Below are 12,500 nucleotides of genomic sequence, written 5' to 3'. Positions count from 1 at the left end.
CCCATGGCAGGCCATGCAGGTGGGCTTAAACGGCATCTGACGCTGAAATGTTTCGACTCTGAAGACTCCAAAGGCCGTATGAAATGTAACACAAGGACGTACATGTAAAAGAAAGGGTAATGCGTTGTAGATTTGTGAAAGCGTAAAGTAAGATGGAGTAAAAGTAAGAAAAGCAAGTGAAAGAATGTGCATGTAAGTGCTTGAGGATGGCAAAAGCTTACAGCACCTGGTATTCCCAGGCCCGACCCTGCTTAGCTTCCGAGATCAGACGAGATCGGGCGTGCTCAGGGTGGTATGGCCGTAAGCGAGAGCACTGCTTCCACTCAGCCTATTTATAAGCATGCGGCAAAAGACGGCTGCCTTTTCCACACTACAGGGGACACACATTTACTCGCCCTCCTTTCTTACTTCCAAAGCAACCCCACCAAGCTCATTCAAACCAATCACACATTTCATTGCTCTCTCCTGTCCTCCTTCTCTTTTCACAAAAAAAATAAAACAACAAAACTTGCTCTTTTGGCTGACACTTGAACATTCAGCAACAAAGGCTAACGCCGGCCGCCAGACTCGGCCTTGTCAACATAAAAGTCACATAAGCCACATGAGTCGAATGGGCTTGTGAAACGGGACAATTACAAAATCACAAATCTTTCTCAACTGTCTTGGCTCCTTTTATTTACACCCCTAAATTCCACATACTAAGGTACAACAGGAATACGGGATAAATGCAGAGGCTACTTCCTACCAATATGGAAGCCGGGCAAAAAAAAAAAAAGAAAAAAGCTCACGCTAGCACGCCGGGCGAAGCATCGCTCTGAGATGAGTTGCGAGTCGCAGGGATGCCGGTGAAGCAGGCTCGGGCTGAGTGGGCCAGCCAGCCTTTTGACTTAGGGAAGTGGCGTCGCCATGTCAAGTTCAAAGAACTCTGTGAAGCTTTAGGGGGACAACAGAACAACTGTTGTAGATGCAGGCAGGTCTGGGAGGAGAATTTTAAAAAAAACTCAATACAACTGGAAATCAGCCCCCCGAAACGAGAACGGGGACCCATGAATGGCGGCCCATGACTTGAGGTTGCGTGTAACGGTGAAATAAACATCACGGCTGTGACGAAACGGTGCTGTTATTGCCCCACGGCTCACTCCCTTTCGTGATGTGTTGCTTTAATGTGACCTAAGTAAGTGATCTAAATTAGCAGGTGTTTTTTTGTTTGTTTGTTTGTTTTTAACAGCAAATATTGGGCTTGTCCCACCCATGAGCTGCAACTGTGATTGGTTGTAGTTCTGCTCTGCGTTGACATCCTGTAACAGACTTTCCCCCCCATGTTGTCAGTTTCCTCAAACGTACACTGACCCCTACTGGCAGGCTTGGGTTACTTTTATCCACAGCATTCCCTCCACAGAGTTCTTGTTGAATATTTTCCAGTGTACATTCTTTCACTAACGCCGGCCGCCAGACTCGGCCTTGTCAACATAAAAGTCACATAAGCCACATGAGTCGAATGGGCTCGTGAAACGGGACAATTACAAAATCACAAATCTTTCTCAACTGTCTTGGCTCCTTTTATTTACACCCCTAAATTCCACATACTAAGGTACAACAGGAATACGGGATAAATGCAGAGGCTACTTCCTACCAATATGGAAGCCGGGCAAAAAAAAAAAAAGAAAAAAGCTCACGCTAGCACGCCGGGCGAAGCATCGCTCTGAGATGAGTTGCGAGTCGCAGGGATGCCGGTGAAGCAGGCTCGGGCTGAGTGGGCCAGCCAGCCTTTTGACTTAGGGAAGTGGCGTCGCCATGTCAAGTTCAAAGAACTCTGTGAAGCTTTAGGGGGACAAAAGAACAACTGTTGTAGATGCAGGCAGGTCTGGGAGGAGAATTTAAAAAAAAACTCAATACAACTGGAAATCAGCCCCCCGAAACGAGAACGGGGACCCATGAATGGCGGCCCATGACTTGAGGTTGCGTGTAACGGTGAAATAAACATCACGGCTGTGACGAAACGGTGCTGTTATTGCCCCACGGCTCACTCCCTTTCGTGATGTGTTGCTTTAATGTGACCTAAGTAAGTGATCTAAATTAGCAGGTGTTTTTTTGTTTGTTTGTTTGTTTTTAACAGCAAATATTGGGCTTGTCCCACCCATGAGCTGCAACTGTGATTGGTTGTAGTTCTGCTCTGCGTTGACATCCTGTAACAGACTTTCCCCCCCATGTTGTCAGTTTCCTCAAACGTACACTGACCCCTACTGGCAGGCTTGGGTTACTTTTATCCACAGCATTCCCTCCACAGAGTTCTTGTTGAATATTTTCCAGTGTTTTGTTTTGAGAGCAACTGGCTATAATTAAGCCAAACTACAACTGATTGGTTTCCATCCCATGGCAGGCCATGCAGGTGGGCTTAAACGGCATCTGACGCTGAAATGTTTCGACTCTGAAGACTCCAAAGGCCGTATGAAATGTAACACAAGGACGTACATGTAAAAGAAAGGGTAATGCGTTGTAGATTTGTGAAAGCGTAAAGTAAGATGGAGTAAAAGTAAGAAAAGCAAGTGAAAGAATGTGCATGTAAGTGCTTGAGGATGGCAAAAGCTTACAGCACCTGGTATTCCCAGGCGGTCTCCCATCCAAGTACTAACCAGGCCCGACCCTGCTTAGCTTCCGAGATCAGACGAGATCGGGCGTGCTCAGGGTGGTATGGCCGTAAGCGAGAGCACTGCTTCCACTCAGCCTATTTATAAGCATGCGGCAAAAGACGGCTGCCTTTTCCACACTACAGGGGACACACATTTACTCGCCCTCCTTTCTTACTTCCAAAGCAACCCCACCAAGCTCATTCAAACCAATCACACATTTCATTGCTCTCTCCTGTCCTCCTTCTCTTTTCACAAAAAAAATAAAACAACAAAACTTGCTCTTTTGGCTGACACTTGAACATTCAGCAACAAAGGCTAACGCCGGCCGCCAGACTCGGCCTTGTCAACATAAAAGTCACATAAGCCACATGAGTCGAATGGGCTCGTGAAACGGGACAATTACAAAATCACAAATCTTTCTCAACTGTCTTGGCTCCTTTTATTTACACCCCTAAATTCCACATACTAAGGTACAACAGGAATACGGGATAAATGCAGAGGCTACTTCCTACCAATATGGAAGCCGGGCAAAAAAAAAAAAAGAAAAAAGCTCACGCTAGCACGCCGGGCGAAGCATCGCTCTGAGATGAGTTGCGAGTCGCAGGGATGCCGGTGAAGCAGGCTCGGGCTGAGTGGGCCAGCCAGCCTTTTGACTTAGGGAAGTGGCGTCGCCATGTCAAGTTCAAAGAACTCTGTGAAGCTTTAGGGGGACAAAAGAACAACTGTTGTAGATGCAGGCAGGTCTGGGAGGAGAATTTTAAAAAAAACTCAATACAACTGGAAATCAGCCCCCCGAAACGAGAACGGGGACCCATGAATGGCGGCCCATGACTTGAGGTTGCGTGTAACGGTGAAATAAACATCACGGCTGTGACGAAACGGTGCTGTTATTGCCCCACGGCTCACTCCCTTTCGTGATGTGTTGCTTTAATGTGACCTAAGTAAGTGATCTAAATTAGCAGGTGTTTTTTTGTTTGTTTGTTTGTTTTTAACAGCAAATATTGGGCTTGTCCCACCCATGAGCTGCAACTGTGATTGGTTGTAGTTCTGCTCTGCGTTGACATCCTGTAACAGACTTTCCCCCCCATGTTGTCAGTTTCCTCAAACGTACACTGACCCCTACTGGCAGGCTTGGGTTACTTTTATCCACAGCATTCCCTCCACAGAGTTCTTGTTGAATACTTTCCAGTGTTTTGTTTTGAGAGCAACTGGCTATAATTAAGCCAAACTACAACTGATTGGTTTCCATCCCATGGCAGGCCATGCAGGTGGGCTTAAACGGCATCTGACGCTGAAATGTTTCGACTCTGAAGACTCCAAAGGCCGTATGAAATGTAACACAAGGACGTACATGTAAAAGAAAGGGTAATGCGTTGTAGATTTGTGAAAGCGTAAAGTAAGATGGAGTAAAAGTAAGAAAAGCAAGTGAAAGAATGTGCATGTAAGTGCTTGAGGATGGCAAAAGCTTACAGCACCTGGTATTCCCAGGCGGTCTCCCATCCAAGTACTAACCAGGCCCGACCCTGCTTAGCTTCCGAGATCAGACGAGATCGGGCGTGCTCAGGGTGGTATGGCCGTAAGCGAGAGCACTGCTTCCACTCAGCCTATTTATAAGCATGCGGCAAAAGACGGCTGCCTTTTCCACACTACAGGGGACACACATTTACTCGCCCTCCTTTCTTACTTCCAAAGCAACCCCACCAAGCTCATTCAAACCAATCACACATTTCATTGCTCTCTCCTGTCCTCCTTCTCTTTTCACAAAAAAAATAAAACAACAAAACTTGCTCTTTTGGCTGACACTTGAACATTCAGCAACAAAGGCTAACGCCGGCCGCCAGACTCGGCCTTGTCAACATAAAAGTCACATAAGCCACATGAGTCGAATGGGCTCGTGAAACGGGACAATTACAAAATCACAAATCTTTCTCAACTGTCTTGGCTCCTTTTATTTACACCCCTAAATTCCACATACTAAGGTACAACAGGAATACGGGATAAATGCAGAGGCTACTTCCTACCAATATGGAAGCCGGGCAAAAAAAAAAAAAGAAAAAAGCTCACGCTAGCACGCCGGGCGAAGCATCGCTCTGAGATGAGTTGCGAGTCGCAGGGATGCCGGTGAAGCAGGCTCGGGCTGAGTGGGCCAGCCAGCCTTTTGACTTAGGGAAGTGGCGTCGCCATGTCAAGTTCAAAGAACTCTGTGAAGCTTTAGGGGGACAAAAGAACAACTGTTGTAGATGCAGGCAGGTCTGGGAGGAGAATTTTAAAAAAAACTCAATACAACTGGAAATCAGCCCCCCGAAACGAGAACGGGGACCCATGAATGGCGGCCCATGACTTGAGGTTGCGTGTAACGGTGAAATAAACATCACGGCTGTGACGAAACGGTGCTGTTATTGCCCCACGGCTCACTCCCTTTCGTGATGTGTTGCTTTAATGTGACCTAAGTAAGTGATCTAAATTAGCAGGTGTTTTTTTGTTTGTTTGTTTGTTTTTAACAGCAAATATTGGGCTTGTCCCACCCATGAGCTGCAACTGTGATTGGTTGTAGTTCTGCTCTGCGTTGACATCCTGTAACAGACTTTCCCCCCCATGTTGTCAGTTTCCTCAAACGTACACTGACCCCTACTGGCAGGCTTGGGTTACTTTTATCCACAGCATTCCCTCCACAGAGTTCTTGTTGAATATTTTCCAGTGTTTTGTTTTGAGAGCAACTGGCTATAATTAAGCCAAACTACAACTGATTGGTTTCCATCCCATGGCAGGCCATGCAGGTGGGCTTAAACGGCATCTGACGCTGAAATGTTTCGACTCTGAAGACTCCAAAGGCCGTATGAAATGTAACACAAGGACGTACATGTAAAAGAAAGGGTAATGCGTTGTAGATTTGTGAAAGCGTAAAGTAAGATGGAGTAAAAGTAAGAAAAGCAAGTGAAAGAATGTGCATGTAAGTGCTTGAGGATGGCAAAAGCTTACAGCACCTGGTATTCCCAGGCGGTCTCCCATCCAAGTACTAACCAGGCCCGACCCTGCTTAGCTTCCGAGATCAGACGAGATCGGGCGTGCTCAGGGTGGTATGGCCGTAAGCGAGAGCACTGCTTCCACTCAGCCTATTTATAAGCATGCGGCAAAAGACGGCTGCCTTTTCCACACTACAGGGGACACACATTTACTCGCCCTCCTTTCTTACTTCCAAAGCAACCCCACCAAGCTCATTCAAACCAATCACACATTTCATTGCTCTCTCCTGTCCTCCTTCTCTTTTCACAAAAAAAATAAAACAACAAAACTTGCTCTTTTGGCTGACACTTGAACATTCAGCAACAAAGGCTAACGCCGGCCGCCAGACTCGGCCTTGTCAACATAAAAGTCACATAAGCCACATGAGTCGAATGGGCTCGTGAAACGGGACAATTACAAAATCACAAATCTTTCTCAACTGTCTTGGCTCCTTTTATTTACACCCCTAAATTCCACATACTAAGGTACAACAGGAATACGGGATAAATGCAGAGGCTACTTCCTACCAATATGGAAGCCGGGCAAAAAAAAAAAAAGAAAAAAGCTCACGCTAGCACGCCGGGCGAAGCATCGCTCTGAGATGAGTTGCGAGTCGCAGGGATGCCGGTGAAGCAGGCTCGGGCTGAGTGGGCCAGCCAGCCTTTTGACTTAGGGAAGTGGCGTCGCCATGTCAAGTTCAAAGAACTCTGTGAAGCTTTAGGGGGACAAAAGAACAACTGTTGTAGATGCAGGCAGGTCTGGGAGGAGAATTTTAAAAAAAACTCAATACAACTGGAAATCAGCCCCCCGAAACGAGAACGGGGACCCATGAATGGCGGCCCATGACTTGAGGTTGCGTGTAACGGTGAAATAAACATCACGGCTGTGACGAAACGGTGCTGTTATTGCCCCACGGCTCACTCCCTTTCGTGATGTGTTGCTTTAATGTGACCTAAGTAAGTGATCTAAATTAGCAGGTGTTTTTTTGTTTGTTTGTTTGTTTTTAACAGCAAATATTGGGCTTGTCCCACCCATGAGCTGCAACTGTGATTGGTTGTAGTTCTGCTCTGCGTTGACATCCTGTAACAGACTTTCCCCCCCATGTTGTCAGTTTCCTCAAACGTACACTGACCCCTACTGGCAGGCTTGGGTTACTTTTATCTACAGCATTCCCTCCACAGAGTTCTTGTTGAATATTTTCCAGTGTTTTGTTTTGAGAGCAACTGGCTATAATTAAGCCAAACTACAACTGATTGGTTTCCATCCCATGGCAGGCCATGCAGGTGGGCTTAAACGGCATCTGACGCTGAAATGTTTCGACTCTGAAGACTCCAAAGGCCGTATGAAATGTAACACAAGGACGTACATGTAAAAGAAAGGGTAATGCGTTGTAGATTTGTGAAAGCGTAAAGTAAGATGGAGTAAAAGTAAGAAAAGCAAGTGAAAGAATGTGCATGTAAGTGCTTGAGGATGGCAAAAGCTTACAGCACCTGGTATTCCCAGGCGGTCTCCCATCCAAGTACTAACCAGGCCCAACCCTGCTTAGCTTCCGAGATCAGACGAGATCGGGCGTGCTCAGGGTGGTATGGCCGTAAGCGAGAGCACTGCTTCCACTCAGCCTATTTATAAGCATGCGGCAAAAGACGGCTGCCTTTTCCACACTACAGGGGACACACATTTACTCGCCCTCCTTTCTTACTTCCAAAGCAACCCCACCAAGCTCATTCAAACCAATCACACATTTCATTGCTCTCTCCTGTCCTCCTTCTCTTTTCACAAAAAAAATAAAACAACAAAACTTGCTCTTTTGGCTGACACTTGAACATTCAGCAACAAAGGCTAACGCCGGCCGCCAGACTCGGCCTTGTCAACATAAAAGTCACATAAGCCACATGAGTCGAATGGGCTCGTGAAACGGGACAATTACAAAATCACAAATCTTTCTCAACTGTCTTGGCTCCTTTTATTTACACCCCTAAATTCCACATACTAAGGTACAACAGGAATACGGGATAAATGCAGAGGCTACTTCCTACCAATATGGAAGCCGGGCAAAAAAAAAAAAAGAAAAAAGCTCACGCTAGCACGCCGGGCGAAGCATCGCTCTGAGATGAGTTGCGAGTCGCAGGGATGCCGGTGAAGCAGGCTCGGGCTGAGTGGGCCAGCCAGCCTTTTGACTTAGGGAAGTGGCGTCGCCATGTCAAGTTCAAAGAACTCTGTGAAGCTTTAGGGGGACAAAAGAACAACTGTTGTAGATGCAGGCAGGTCTGGGAGGAGAATTTAAAAAAAAACTCAATACAACTGGAAATCAGCCCCCCGAAACGAGAACGGGGACCCATGAATGGCGGCCCATGACTTGAGGTTGCGTGTAACGGTGAAATAAACATCACGGCTGTGACGAAACGGTGCTGTTATTGCCCCACGGCTCACTCCCTTTCGTGATGTGTTGCTTTAATGTGACCTAAGTAAGTGATCTAAATTAGCAGGTGTTTTTTTGTTTGTTTGTTTGTTTTTAACAGCAAATATTGGGCTTGTCCCACCCATGAGCTGCAACTGTGATTGGTTGTAGTTCTGCTCTGCGTTGACATCCTGTAACAGACTTTCCCCCCCATGTTGTCAGTTTCCTCAAACGTACACTGACCCCTACTGGCAGGCTTGGGTTACTTTTATCCACAGCATTCCCTCCACAGAGTTCTTGTTGAATATTTTCCAGTGTTTTGTTTTGAGAGCAACTGGCTATAATTAAGCCAAACTACAACTGATTGGTTTCCATCCCATGGCAGGCCATGCAGGTGGGCTTAAACGGCATCTGACGCTGAAATGTTTCGACTCTGAAGACTCCAAAGGCCGTATGAAATGTAACACAAGGACGTACATGTAAAAGAAAGGGTAATGCGTTGTAGATTTGTGAAAGCGTAAAGTAAGATGGAGTAAAAGTAAGAAAAGCAAGTGAAAGAATGTGCATGTAAGTGCTTGAGGATGGCAAAAGCTTACAGCACCTGGTATTCCCAGGCGGTCTCCCATCCAAGTACTAACCAGGCCCGACCCTGCTTAGCTTCCGAGATCAGACGAGATCGGGCGTGCTCAGGGTGGTATGGCCGTAAGCGAGAGCACTGCTTCCACTCAGCCTATTTATAAGCATGCGGCAAAAGACGGCTGCCTTTTCCACACTACAGGGGACACACATTTACTCGCCCTCCTTTCTTACTTCCAAAGCAACCCCACCAAGCTCATTCAAACCAATCACACATTTCATTGCTCTCTCCTGTCCTCCTTCTCTTTTCACAAAAAAAATAAAACAACAAAACTTGCTCTTTTGGCTGACACTTGAACATTCAGCAACAAAGGCTAACGCCGGCCGCCAGACTCGGCCTTGTCAACATAAAAGTCACATAAGCCACATGAGTCGAATGGGCTCGTGAAACGGGACAATTACAAAATCACAAATCTTTCTCAACTGTCTTGGCTCCTTTTATTTACACCCCTAAATTCCACATACTAAGGTACAACAGGAATACGGGATAAATGCAGAGGCTACTTCCTACCAATATGGAAGCCGGGCAAAAAAAAAAAAAGAAAAAAGCTCACGCTAGCACGCCGGGCGAAGCATCGCTCTGAGATGAGTTGCGAGTCGCAGGGATGCCGGTGAAGCAGGCTCGGGCTGAGTGGGCCAGCCAGCCTTTTGACTTAGGGAAGTGGCGTCGCCATGTCAAGTTCAAAGAACTCTGTGAAGCTTTAGGGGGACAAAAGAACAACTGTTGTAGATGCAGGCAGGTCTGGGAGGAGAATTTAAAAAAAAACTCAATACAACTGGAAATCAGCCCCCCGAAACGAGAACGGGGACCCATGAATGGCGGCCCATGACTTGAGGTTGCGTGTAACGGTGAAATAAACATCACGGCTGTGACGAAACGGTGCTGTTATTGCCCCACGGCTCACTCCCTTTCGTGATGTGTTGCTTTAATGTGACCTAAGTAAGTGATCTAAATTAGCAGGTGTTTTTTTGTTTGTTTGTTTGTTTTTAACAGCAAATATTGGGCTTGTCCCACCCATGAGCTGCAACTGTGATTGGTTGTAGTTCTGCTCTGCGTTGACATCCTGTAACAGACTTTCCCCCCCATGTTGTCAGTTTCCTCAAACGTACACTGACCCCTACTGGCAGGCTTGGGTTACTTTTATCCACAGCATTCCCTCCACAGAGTTCTTGTTGAATATTTTCCAGTGTTTTGTTTTGAGAGCAACTGGCTATAATTAAGCCAAACTACAACTGATTGGTTTCCATCCCATGGCAGGCCATGCAGGTGGGCTTAAACGGCATCTGACGCTGAAATGTTTCGACTCTGAAGACTCCAAAGGCCGTATGAAATGTAACACAAGGACGTACATGTAAAAGAAAGGGTAATGCGTTGTAGATTTGTGAAAGCGTAAAGTAAGATGGAGTAAAAGTAAGAAAAGCAAGTGAAAGAATGTGCATGTAAGTGCTTGAGGATGGCAAAAGCTTACAGCACCTGGTATTCCCAGGCGGTCTCCCATCCAAGTACTAACCAGGCCCGACCCTGCTTAGCTTCCGAGATCAGACGAGATCGGGCGTGCTCAGGGTGGTATGGCCATAAGCGAGAGCACTGCTTCCACTCAGCCTATTTATAAGCATGCGGCAAAAGACGGCTGCCTTTTCCACACTACAGGGGACACACATTTACTCGCCCTCCTTTCTTACTTCCAAAGCAACCCCACCAAGCTCATTCAAACCAATCACACATTTCATTGCTCTCTCCTGTCCTCCTTCTCTTTTCACAAAAAAAATAAAACAACAAAACTTGCTCTTTTGGCTGACACTTGAACATTCAGCAACAAAGGCTAACGCCGGCCGCCAGACTCGGCCTTGTCAACATAAAAGTCACATAAGCCACATGAGTCGAATGGGCTCGTGAAACGGGACAATTACAAAATCACAAATCTTTCTCAACTGTCTTGGCTCCTTTTATTTACACCCCTAAATTCCACATACTAAGGTACAACAGGAATACGGGATAAATGCAGAGGCTACTTCCTACCAATATGGAAGCCGGGCAAAAAAAAAAAAAGAAAAAAGCTCACGCTAGCACGCCGGGCGAAGCATCGCTCTGAGATGAGTTGCGAGTCGCAGGGATGCCGGTGAAGCAGGCTCGGGCTGAGTGGGCCAGCCAGCCTTTTGACTTAGGGAAGTGGCGTCGCCATGTCAAGTTCAAAGAACTCTGTGAAGCTTTAGGGGGACAAAAGAACAACTGTTGTAGATGCAGGCAGGTCTGGGAGGAGAATTTAAAAAAAAACTCAATACAACTGGAAATCAGCCCCCCGAAACGAGAACGGGGACCCATGAATGGCGGCCCATGACTTGAGGTTGCGTGTAACGGTGAAATAAACATCACGGCTGTGACGAAACGGTGCTGTTATTGCCCCACGGCTCACTCCCTTTCGTGATGTGTTGCTTTAATGTGACCTAAGTAAGTGATCTAAATTAGCAGGTGTTTTTTTGTTTGTTTGTTTGTTTTTAACAGCAAATATTGGGCTTGTCCCACCCATGAGCTGCAACTGTGATTGGTTGTAGTTCTGCTCTGCGTTGACATCCTGTAACAGACTTTCCCCCCCATGTTGTCAGTTTCCTCAAACGTACACTGACCCCTACTGGCAGGCTTGGGTTACTTTTATCCACAGCATTCCCTCCACAGAGTTCTTGTTGAATATTTTCCAGTGTTTTGTTTTGAGAGCAACTGGCTATAATTAAGCCAAACTACAACTGATTGGTTTCCATCCCATGGCAGGCCATGCAGGTGGGCTTAAACGGCATCTGACGCTGAAATGTTTCGACTCTGAAGACTCCAAAGGCCGTATGAAATGTAACACAAGGACGTACATGTAAAAGAAAGGGTAATGCGTTGTAGATTTGTGAAAGCGTAAAGTAAGATGGAGTAAAAGTAAGAAAAGCAAGTGAAAGAATGTGCATGTAAGTGCTTGAGGATGGCAAAAGCTTACAGCACCTGGTATTCCCAGGCGGTCTCCCATCCAAGTACTAACCAGGCCCGACCCTGCTTAGCTTCCGAGATCAGACGAGATCGGGCGTGCTCAGGGTGGTATGGCCGTAAGCGAGAGCACTGCTTCCACTCAGCCTATTTATAAGCATGCGGCAAAAGACGGCTGCCTTTTCCACACTACAGGGGACACACATTTACTCGCCCTCCTTTCTTACTTCCAAAGCAACCCCACCAAGCTCATTCAAACCAATCACACATTTCATTGCTCTCTCCTGTCCTCCTTCTCTTTTCACAAAAAAAATAAAACAACAAAACTTGCTCTTTTGGCTGACACTTGAACATTCAGCAACAAAGGCTAACGCCGGCCGCCAGACTCGGCCTTGTCAACATAAAAGTCACATAAGCCACATGAGTCGAATGGGCTCGTGAAACGGGACAATTACAAAATCACAAATCTTTCTCAACTGTCTTGGCTCCTTTTATTTACACCCCTAAATTCCACATACTAAGGTACAACAGGAATACGGGATAAATGCAGAGGCTACTTCCTACCAATATGGAAGCCGGGCAAAAAAAAAAAAAGAAAAAAGCTCACGCTAGCACGCCGGGCGAAGCATCGCTCTGAGATGAGTTGCGAGTCGCAGGGATGCCGGTGAAGCAGGCTCGGGCTGAGTGGGCCAGCCAGCCTTTTGACTTAGGGAAGTGGCGTCGCCATGTCAAGTTCAAAGAACTCTGTGAAGCTTTAGGGGGACAAAAGAACAACTGTTGTAGATACAGGCAGGTCTGGGAGGAGAATTTAAAAAAAAACTCAATACAACTGGAAATCAGCCCCCCGAAACGAGAACGGGGACCCATG

The 12,500-nt window shown here is 46.5% G+C and overlaps 7 non-coding genes and 1 pseudogene across 7 annotated transcripts; all 8 read right to left on the bottom strand.

Moving 5' to 3' along the window:
- Positions 1 to 214: 214 nt before the first annotated feature.
- LOC140576007 (5S ribosomal RNA) lies at positions 215 to 306 on the bottom strand (annotated as a pseudogene).
- A 2,278-nt stretch (positions 307 to 2,584) lies between these two features.
- On the bottom strand, positions 2,585 to 2,703 carry LOC140576135 (5S ribosomal RNA). Its single transcript, XR_011981365.1, has one exon. It is a non-coding gene; the product is annotated as a 5S ribosomal RNA (ribosomal RNA).
- A 1,390-nt stretch (positions 2,704 to 4,093) lies between these two features.
- LOC140576134 (5S ribosomal RNA) lies at positions 4,094 to 4,212 on the bottom strand. The gene has a single exon (XR_011981364.1). It is a non-coding gene; the product is annotated as a 5S ribosomal RNA (ribosomal RNA).
- A 1,390-nt stretch (positions 4,213 to 5,602) lies between these two features.
- On the bottom strand, positions 5,603 to 5,721 carry LOC140576133 (5S ribosomal RNA). Its single transcript, XR_011981363.1, has one exon. It is a non-coding gene; the product is annotated as a 5S ribosomal RNA (ribosomal RNA).
- A 1,390-nt stretch (positions 5,722 to 7,111) lies between these two features.
- On the bottom strand, positions 7,112 to 7,230 carry LOC140575614 (5S ribosomal RNA). Its single transcript, XR_011980886.1, has one exon. It is a non-coding gene; the product is annotated as a 5S ribosomal RNA (ribosomal RNA).
- A 1,390-nt stretch (positions 7,231 to 8,620) lies between these two features.
- On the bottom strand, positions 8,621 to 8,739 carry LOC140576132 (5S ribosomal RNA). Its single transcript, XR_011981362.1, has one exon. It is a non-coding gene; the product is annotated as a 5S ribosomal RNA (ribosomal RNA).
- Positions 8,740 to 10,129: 1,390 nt separating this feature from the next.
- Positions 10,130 to 10,248, bottom strand: LOC140576434 (5S ribosomal RNA). Its single transcript, XR_011981647.1, has one exon. It is a non-coding gene; the product is annotated as a 5S ribosomal RNA (ribosomal RNA).
- Positions 10,249 to 11,638: 1,390 nt separating this feature from the next.
- LOC140576130 (5S ribosomal RNA) lies at positions 11,639 to 11,757 on the bottom strand. Its single transcript, XR_011981361.1, has one exon. It is a non-coding gene; the product is annotated as a 5S ribosomal RNA (ribosomal RNA).
- Positions 11,758 to 12,500: the final 743 nt, after the last annotated feature.

This window comes from Salminus brasiliensis, chromosome 13 (genome assembly GCF_030463535.1).
Source record: "Salminus brasiliensis chromosome 13, fSalBra1.hap2, whole genome shotgun sequence".
NCBI lineage: Eukaryota > Metazoa > Chordata > Actinopteri > Characiformes > Bryconidae > Salminus > Salminus brasiliensis.
The sequence above is the reverse complement of the archived record's forward strand: the minus strand, read 5'-3'. Positions and strand labels throughout refer to the sequence as shown.